This window comes from Bos javanicus, chromosome 22 (genome assembly GCF_032452875.1).
Source record: "Bos javanicus breed banteng chromosome 22, ARS-OSU_banteng_1.0, whole genome shotgun sequence".
Lineage (NCBI taxonomy): Eukaryota > Metazoa > Chordata > Mammalia > Artiodactyla > Bovidae > Bos > Bos javanicus.
The window spans coordinates 9,385,564-9,396,537 of NC_083889.1; positions in this window are offsets into that span (position 1 = coordinate 9,385,564).

Genomic DNA, 10,974 nt, shown 5'->3' on the forward strand with positions numbered 1-10,974 from the left:
GTTGTTCCATGTCCCGTTCTAACTGTTGCTTCTTGACCTGCATACAGATTTCTGCAGAGGCAGGTCAGGTGGTCTGGTATTCCCAAATATTGAATATAGTTTCCTGTGCTATAGAGTAGGTCTTTGTTGGCCATCTATTTTATATACAGTAGTGTGTATCTTCGGAGAAGACAATGGCACCCCACTCCAGTACTCTTGCCTGGAAAATCCCATGGGCGGAAGAGCCTGGTAGGCTGCAGTCCATGAGGTCACTAAGAGTCAGACACGACTGAGCGACTTCACTTTCAATCTTCACTTTCATGCATTGGAGGAGAAAATGGCAACCCACTCCAGTGTTCTTGCCTGGGGAATCCCAGGGACGAGGGAGCCTGGTGGGCTGCCGTCTATGGGGTCACACAGAGTCGGACATGACTGAAGTGACTTAGCAGCAGCACCAGAAGCAGTGTGTATCTTAATCCCAACCTCCTAATTTATCCGTCTCCTACCCCACTGTCCCCTTTTGTAACTTTAAATTTGTTTTCTATGTTTGTGGTTCTATTTATGTTTTGTAAGTAAGTTTATTTGTATCTTTTTAAGAATAGATTCCACATACAAGTGATATCATAGGATATTTACCTTTTTCTGTCTGGCTTACTTCACTTAGTATGATAATCTCTAGGTCTATCAATGTCGCTACAGAAGGTATTATTTAGCTCTTTTTTATGGCTGAGCAGTATTTCATTGTTTGCATTTGTGTGTGTGTATGTGTACACACACATCTTTATTTATCTTCCAATGGACTATTCTGGGTTGTTTCCATGTCTTGGTTATTGTAAATAGTGCTGCTATGGACATTGGGGTGCACATGTCTTTTTGAATTAGAGTTTTCTCTGGATAGATGCTCAAGAGTGGGATTGCAGGATCATATGCTAACTCTATTTGTAGTTTTTTAAGGAGCCTCCATACTGTTCTCCATAGTGGTTTTATCAATTTACATTCCCACCAACAGTGTAGCAGGGTTCCCTTTTCTCCATACCCTCTCCAGCATTTATTATTTGTAGATGCTTAATGGTGACCATTCTGATCAGAGTGAGATGATACCTCACAGTTTTGATTTGCATCTCTCTAATAGCTATCTAAAGCATTTTTTTCATGTGCCTCTTAGCCATCTATATGTCTTCTTTGGAGAAGTGTCTATTTGTCTTCCACTCGTTTTTTGAGATTCTTATTTCTTTCCCACAAGCAAATTCAGTTTTACTCCCATTAGAGTGATAATTCAATAAGTTGTTTTTGTTGTTGAAATTGAAAGCATATAGAAAATCTCAGAATTAAATGTTTCCATCAGTGAAAAACTGGCTATATCTTGAGACTTTTAAAGCTTTGAAAATTGTAAGCTCTGAATGTGTTTCACTTTGAGAAAGTACCTTTTAATTCATATGTTGCTTCGTAGTTACTTTATTTTGGAATAAGTTGAAACTACTTTTCAATGTTTCTATTGGTTATATCTTAGCTATTGGCTGCAAACATACTGGGACCTCTAATAGAAACAGAAGAATAATTTAACAGAAAGTTAGAGCTCACATTTGGCTTAGGTAGAATCTAGAAATGTAAGTCTATCCAACTACACGTCAGTAACAGAGAGAAAAACCGTCTATTTCAAGAAAACTACTAAAGGGTAGAATAGGTGCCTAAAATTTACCTTTATTCCCCTTCTTCCCCCACTCTGCCTTACCCATGTCTTTCATGCTGCTCCTCATATTTTAACACGGAAATAATGGACCCACCATACTATGTGCCATTCCCAAATCTATGGATTTCTCTAGTCTGACATAACACTACTAAATTTAACCTGAGCCCCAGGTGGCAAGAAGATTGAGGAGAGAAGATACACACTCTGGTTGAATGGGTAGGGGGAGGGTGCCTCAAGCTTGCATCTTCGCTATTATCTATAACACATGCAATTTATACTGTTAATCTCTAATTCTTCTTTTTTAAATGACACATAATACCAAAGAGCTATTTTTAAGGAAATACTGCAGGCCAGTTAGCACCATGTTAAAGGCATCCATCATTTTAAGCACTGAAGAATGCTGAGTGATACCCTTTCTTGCCTTGTGAAGCATGGGTAATATACAGAATGCTGACGAGGAGCCCTGCCAATCTGGTCCCTCCAGATGGTTGGGAGACAGAAATTTATCAACCGGAATGCTACCTTTACCAGATACATCATACGTTTGCTGGTCATTTTTCTCCTTATAATATGCCTCATTAAGTGAAAAATTTTAAGATGCTTAGGTAAAATTGTGCATAAGCTGGTATCCAGGTGTCCTGAATAACTTGACTCAGCTTCTCCATGAATCTGACTTAAACTTGGGGACTTTCTCAGTCCCTTGGACACTCTGGTCTCTGAATCTTTGAGGCATTAACCGGCACGTATGTTTCCTCTTAGGAAAAGTTGGGGAATGTTAGATTGATTTGGGAATATGAAATCTATCTTCTCGGGCAGTATCATTGTGTTAAACCATTTAGTATTTGTATGTCCCAAATCATACAACAGCTATAAATTCACATGGTTAGCTTTTGCATATATGAATCTCTAGAGGTTTTGTTAACGGTTAAGTTGGAGTAAGTTATAAAATTTTGAATAAGCTAAACATAATACAACCACAGCATATTATCACACTTCTATCATTATCCTACCACCAAATAATTAAGTGACATAAAATAAAGTTTCTACTTGTAGTTTAGCTTATCACATGCCCTCATTCAGTAGGAGACGGATGAAAGTGAAATTGAGCATTGAAAGAAATATTATGGCTATTTAGTTTCATCATGGAATGTGGAAGAACATTCACGCATCACAGTGGTCTATGTCATGAACTTTCTTTTAAATCTAGTTCCACAAGCTTTGAATTCCATTTTGTAAAAACTTGATTCAAATAACTGATGAGCATTTTGGACTCCTGATGCCATCAGTTATTTTCCTGGCACCTTCAAGACGAGTCATGAAGGTCAGTTAACAGTGGAGCATCTTGGGATGAGCAGCAGAGGAGACCAGTTGCCAAGCCTCAGTTGGACAGGGAGAGGGAGAGGAAGTTGCCACAACACAGAGAGCTCTTAGGCAGGGCTACTGGTAGGACACATGATCAATAAGAAGGAAATATCCCCACAGCCAATCCATCTCCTGGAAGAGATCCAGGGGACTGCATACCCCAAAACGATGCCTTCTCCCTGTTCTGATCATCTGCTTGTACTTCCCATTGACCAGACACAACCTGAAATCAGACAACAAGGAAGTAAGTGTTGGGTCAGACTCCCAGGTCACAGAATATAGTGTGAACGTAGGAACGGTAGAACAAGTAACTGAAAGTTACTGAGAGTAAATTTAAAAGTTCTCATCGCAAGAAGAAAAAATTGTTAACTATGTAAGTTGATGGATGCTAACTAAACTAATTGTGGTGATCATTTTGCAAGACATACTTATGTCAAGTCATTATGCTATATACCTTAAATGTATAGTGTCATCCTTCAGTTGTATCTCAATAAAACTAGAAAGAAATAAAAAGGAGAAAAAATAATAGATTCTGTGTGGCAAAGAGGGAATAATACTGTGCTGATTCATAATCTCAAATGTGACCACTGTGCATCTTTTCCATTGTAGTCATAATTGTAGGTTTTGCCTGCTTTGCTTATTACTGTTGATAGAAATTACATTCATAGTAATACAAAGATGACCTCTGTTCTTTGTGCAACATAGTTTGTAAGCAAAAGCAGGGTTGCCTTAACAGCTGCAAAATAGATTTGTTTACAACACACCTAAATATCCATTCTGCAGTGTCTCCTTTTCATGGAAGTATCTCCTGCTTTTTGATTTATAACAGCTTATCAGTGCCAGGACTAGGCTAGTTGAATAAGGCATTCATATCAGATATGAAATTTTAACATAGCAGGTTGCTCAGTGGTAAAGGATCTGCCTGCCAATGCGGGAGACACTGGTTCAATTCCTGGGTCAGGAAGATCCTCTGGCGAAGGAAATGGCAACCCACTCCAGTATTCTCATCTGAAGAATCCCATGGATAGAGGAGCCTGGTGGGCTACAGTCATGGGGTTGCAAAGAGTCAGACATGACTGAGCGACTAACAATTGCAGTACTTTAGTGTGGTATTTTAAATTACCAAAGCAGTGCAAAAATCGTTAATAAACGAAGTATCACAATTTTAAATGAAGATTGTTCCAATCCTGCCCTTCACAGTGCTGCCTCACTTACCTCACCCTAATCCTTGTCCAGCAGCACAAACATCTGTCTTTTGGTTTTTCCCAAATTTCATTGTATCAGCCAAAGTTTATTTTAAGTATGAAACTAAAACAAATATAAGACAGGAAGGAGCACAGATAACTGGAAGATAGAAAGTGGATGAGATCACTTTTAAAGAAAAATGACATTACATTATAGCCTGTTAGGCTAGGAGATTTATGAACAGAGTCCCAGAAATGCTCAAAGCTGAGTCAAGAAATATACAATCAAAAAATTTGCAACTACTGTGAAAAAACAATCAGAGGTCAACAAATGTAAACAGCAGAAGAAATCTGACTTAGAGGTGTATATGCTTAACAGTTGGGGATATTTTTTTCCCCTAAATTGTTTTAAACTAACTTAATTTTTATTTCTTTCTCTTTCATAGAAGCAGGACATTTTCATAGTTAAAAATTCAAATAATAGAAAAGGGATAGGATGAAAACTTCAAAAGAAAAGACAAGCGATGAGAGAGAAAGACAGGGTTTAAATAAATAGAACAAGCAATGCTATACAAACAAGAAAATGATCCAAAGAGGAAAATCTTAATTTGATAGATTCTAGGAGTTACTGCATAAATAAAAAGTAAGAACAGAGTACAGTGAAAAGTGTCAGAAAACAAGAAAATATCTTAAAAATTAACATAATTGCCAAAATCATTTAAAATATTTAACGCATGGGTTTAATAAATGCATGTTTAGAGCCAACATTTAAATTATTTATCTGGAAGGTAAATGCAGTCATAGTCTCAGAATCCAGATGAAAACAGGGAAGAGCACTTATCAGAGTAATTCAGACAAGCCGCTGTATAAAAGAACTGCCTAAAACTCAGCTCCTTAATAAAAGTTTAGTCAATACTTCCAGGAAACACTTCTCTAACGAGGTCCTCAGGACGCCAGGCTTCTGCCATCTTTGGTCAGTGTTGGTTATGGCTCCCAAGTTGCACTGGCATTAATCAGCCTCTGAATGAAGGAAAGAGACAGCTATACACTCACATCTACTTGTACCCAAAGGACTATGCCTAACTTCATCAACGTCCCATGGAACAAAACCAATTGTGTAAACCCTAACTGCATTAAAGGGAAGCTGGGAAATGGTGTTTCACTGTGTTGTGATGGGAAATGAAGTAGTGTAGTGACTACATGCCCTTGTATCTGCCACCAGGAGATAGAGAACTTGAGAGAGGAATTCAGAGGTTTGGTGGAAATAGCCAAATAATCCAGCAACCATCTAATACAAATTGTAAATGAAGAAGACAAGAAACAAATGAAGAAATCATAAAATGAAGAGAATAAAAGTGTTCTGAAGTAAAGAAGCAATTATTTCACTAAGTTGACATCTTGAATGGAAAGCAGGATTGACGAAGTAGTGTCCACATGCAGACACAGTGAAATTCCATAACCTCAGAAACAAAGGGGAAATTCCAAGAACTCCTGAAGCTCAACAGAATACTGTTTATAAAGAAAAGAGTATTATAGACTACCATCCATTTTTCTCAACAATGGATACAGAAAAGAATGAAAAAATGTCCCCAGATTCTGGAACGAAATCACATATAAACCTAGAATTCTATCCCCAATCAAGTGTGAGGACAAAACAGATGCTTTACCAATGAATGACATTAGAACTTTCATTGTCAGAGTAACACTTTACCAACATATTGATGAAGATGTTGCTTCAGTAAAATTCAAAGAAATTTAACACATGGAATGACAAATTAAATGACAACTGAGTAGGATACAGAGTAGAAAAACTAGAAAACTAAAATGTACTCTAATATTCTAAATTGCAAGTATAACTCATGTTCATTAACTTCAAAAATTTATAGGATATAGGCTTCATTTCCTCCTACATGATTTCCTTTTTCTACGAGTGATATCTACATGGACATAATCATTACACTATGAATTATATAGTTGTTTCTAGCTTCCCTGGTGGCTCAGATGGTAAAGCATCTGCCTACAATGCGGGAGACCTGGGTTCAATCCCTTGGTTGGAAACATCTCCTGGAGAAGGAAATGGCAACCCACTCCAGTATTCTTGCCTGGAAAATCCCATGGATGGAGGAACCTGGTAGGCTACAGTCCATGGGATCACAAAGAATTGGACACGACTGAGCGACTTCACTTTCACTTTTCACTTTCACTTTTCACTTTCACTTTTCTATTTTGAAAAACAAGACATAGGCAAAGAATAAATAATCCATTTAACAGAAAAAAAATGTATAGGCTAAAAACTTTGTCAGAATAAATACCACATTTCTAATAATTAGAAGCAGGGGGAGAGATAAAGGAAATAAGGCCTTTCTTTCCTTCCCTATGTAACAAGAAATTTAATAGATACTTTCAAGATAAATCAACTAAGCTTTGCTTTAAGAAAAAGAAAAAGTAGATCATATAAAATACATGTCAGTAAAAAATGATACTTACATTGTTATTTAAGGTGAGAATGAGTGCAATTCAGGATAAGATTGAATTGTAAAAATAGCACCTAAAATATGCAGAGCTTTGTATTGTGGAGTATTTGAATTCCTTCTTAAAGATTGCTTGCGTGATTAATAAAACTCAGCTATTTCAGCCACTTCAAGATACAAAGGATTTAGACAACATATGGCTATTTAAAGTATACATACAATTACAAATTTTGTAAACAAAGATTGTGTTTTCAGGAGACCAATGACCATTCATTTGGAGAAATATATTAAAATACTAAATTATTGTAAGGGTTAAGGAGGAAAAGCAGAAGAAGATGTTTTTCTGGAACTTTCTTGCTTGTTCGATGATCCAACGGATGTTGGCAGTTTGATCTCTGGTTCCTCTGCCTTTTCTAAAACCAGCTTAAACATCTGGAAGTTCACGGTTAACATACTGTTGAAGCCTGGCTTGGAGAATTTTGAGTGTTACTAGCGTGTGAGATGGAGAAGGCAATGGCACCCTACTCCAGTACTCCTGCCTGGAAAATCCCATGGACGGAGGAGCCTGGTAGGCTGCAGTCCATGGGGTTGCTACGAGTTGAATACGACTGAGGGACTTCACTTGCACTTTTCACTTTGATGCACTGGAGAAGGAAATGGCAACCCACTCCAGTGTTCTTGCCTGGAGAATCCCAGGGATGGGGGAGCCTGGTGGGCTGCCGTCTATGGGGTCACACAGAGTCGGACATGACTGAAGTGACTTAGCAGCAGCAGCAGCAGCAGCGTGTGAGATGAGTGCAATTGTGGAGTAGTTTGAACATTGTTTGTCATTGCCTTTCTTTGGGATTAGAATGAAAACTGGCCTTTTCCAATCCTGTGGCCACTGCTGCGTTTTCGAGATTTGCTGGCATATTGAGTGCACTTTCACAGCATCATCTTTTAGGATTTGAAATATCTCAACTGGAATTCCATCACCTCCACTAGCTTTGTTCATACTGATGCTTCTTAAGGCCCACTTTTTTTTTTAATTTTTAAATTTAAATTTATTTATTTTAATTGGAGGCTAATTACTTTACAGTATTGTATTGGTTTTGCCACACATCAACATGAATCTGCCACGGGTGTACACGTGTTTCCAGGATGTCTGGCTCTAAGCGAGTGATCACACCATCATAGTTATCTGTGTCATGAAAATCTTTTTTGTATAGTTCTTCTGTGTATTCTTGCCATTTCATCTTAATATCTTCTGCTTCTGTTAGGTCCATACCATTTCTGTCCTTTAATGTGCCCATCTTTGCATGAAATGTTCCCTTAGTATCTCTAATTTTCTTGAAGAGATCTCTAGTCTTTCCTGTTCTACTGTTTTCCTCTATTACTTTGCACTGATCACTGAGGAAGGCTTTCTTATCTCTCCTTGCTATTCTTTGGAACTCTGCATTCAGATTGGTATATCTTTCCTTTTCTCCTTTGCCTTTCACATCTTTTCTTTTCTCAGCTATTTTAAGGCCTCCTAGGACAACCATTTTGCCTTTTTGCATTTCTTTTTCTTGGGGCTGCTCTTGATCCGTGCCTCCTGTACAATGTTATGAACCTCCATCCATAGTTCTTCAGGCACTCTATCAGATCTAATCCCTTGAATCTATTTGTCACTTCTACTGTATAATCATAAGGGATTTGATTTAGGTCATACCTGAATGGTCTAGTGGTTTTCCCTACTTTCTTCAATTTTAGGCTGAATTGGGCAATTAGGAGTTCATGATCTGAGCCACAGTCAGTTCCTGGTCTTGTCTTTGCTGACTGTATAGAGCTTCTCCATCTTTGGCTGCAAAGAATATAATCAGTCTGATTTCGGGATTCACCATCTGGTGATGGCCACGTGTAGAGTCTTCTCTTGTGTTGTTGGAAGAGGGTGTTTGCTATGACCAGTGCATTCTCTTGGCAAAACTCTGTTAGCCTTTGCCCTGCTTTGTTTTGTACTCCAAGGCCAAATTTGCCTGATACTCCAGGTATCTCTTGACTTCCTACTTTTGCATTCCAGTCCCCTATAATGAAAAGGACATCTTTATTGGGTATTCTTTCTAGAAGGTCTTGTAGGTGTCTTCATAGAACCATTCAGTTTCTTCAGCATTACTGATTGGGGCATAGACTTGGATTACTGTGATATTGAATGTTTTGCCTTGGAAATGAACAGAGATCATGTTGTCACTTTTGAGATTGCATCCAGGTACTGAATTTCGGATTCTCGTTGACTATGATGGCTACTCCATTTCTTCTAAGGTATTCTTGCCCACAGTAGTAGATATAATGATCATCTAAGTCAAATATACCCATTCCAGTCCATTTTAGTTTGCTGATTCCTAAACAAACTGTGGAAAATTCTTGAAGAGATGGGAATACCAGACCACCTGACCTGCCTCTTGAGAAATCTGTATGCAGGACAAGACGTAACAGTTAGAACTGGACATGAAACAGCAGAGTGGTTCCAAATGGTGAAAGGATTATGTCTAGGCTGTATATTGTCACTCTGCTTATTTAACTTATATGCAGAGAACATCATGAGAAATGCCAGGCTGGATGAAGCACAAGCTAGAATGAAGATTTCTGAGAGAAATATCAATAACCTCAGATATGCCAATGACACCACCTTTATGGCAAAAAGTGAAGAAGAAGTAAAGAGCCTCTTGATGAAAGTGAAAGAGAAGAGTGAAAAAGTTGGCTTAAAGCTCAACATTCAGAAAACTAAGATCATGGCATCTGGTCCCATCACTTCATGGCAAATAGATGGGGAAACAGTATCAGGCTTTATTTTTTTTGGGGGGGAAGAGGGGGTGCGTCCAAAATCACTGCAGATGGTGACTGCTGCCATGAAGTTAAAAGACGCTTGCTCCTTGGAAGAAAACCTATGACCAACCTAGATAGCATAATAAAAAGCAGAGACATTACTTTACCGACAAAGGTTCATCTAGTCAAAGCTATCGTTTTTCCAGTAGTCAGGTATGGATGTGACAGTTGGACCATAAAGAAGCTGAGCGCCAAAGAATTGATGATTTTGAACTGTGGTGTTGGAGAAGACTCTTGAGAGTCCCTTGTAATGCAGGGAGATCCAACCAGTCAATCCTTAAGGAAATCAGTCCCTGAATATTCATTAGAAGGACTGATATTGAAGCTGAAACTCCAAAACTTTGGCCACCTGATGCGAGGAACTGACTCACTGGAAAAGATCTTGATGCTGGGAAAGATTGAGCACAGGAGGAGAAGGGGATGATAGAGGATAAGATGGTCGGACGGCATCACTGACTCAATGGACATGAGTTTGAGTAAGCTCTGGCAGTCAGTGATGGACAAGCAATCATGGTGTGCTGCAGTCCATGGGGTCATAAAGAGTCAGACACAACTGAGCAACTGAACTGAACTGAAAGGAGGAAAAATTGCAGTTATCTCCATAGACATAGAAAAGGTGTTTGGTTACCTTCAACTTTCATTCCTAATAAAAACTCTTACTTTAAAAATAATAGTTACTATAGTATTTTAACATGAAAACTGTGTATGCCAAGCTTAGGAGAGTCAACATCATGCTTGTGATCACAGAATGGAAATATTCTCATTAAATACAGAACATGACAAGTAACATTTTATCACCATTGATACTGAAAAGCTTCTAGAAATACTTGCCAATGCAATTGTACAGAGAAAAATTCAAGCTTTTGTTAGAATTTAAGCTCCACGGGGGTCACAATTTGCATTTAACTCAGCATATATTTACTCAATTAATTATCACAGTATATAAATTGAAAAGAAAAACCCAGATCATCTCTATTTGCAAATTATTATGATCATTAATTCAAATATCCCTGAGAAGCAAGGTGATTAGATCTAAAAGGGGAATTAAATACGTTGACTAGTTACAGAGATATAAATAATTCACACAAACATTTAGAATATTAGGTCTACTTTAAGATTCTCTTAAGACAGATGACGAATGTTTGAATAAATGGTATACAAGGCCTGATCTGGAGCTAACAATAGTCATATTTAAAAGTAGCACTCAATGCTGAATTAATCAAATTTTGTCTTATTAATTAAGGCTAGTTATCAATTGAATATGAAAACTTAGTAAGAGTGTCCAGCAATAAGGTATATCCTACCAGGTAATAAAATGTATTAAAAAGTTGCAGTTAAAAAGAATGTGTTATTTTAAGAACATACTCTTGAAAACAAAAAAGAAATCACAAAAATAGACTCAAGTAAAAATGAAGATGTAAATGAGATTTGCATTCAATTCAAATGA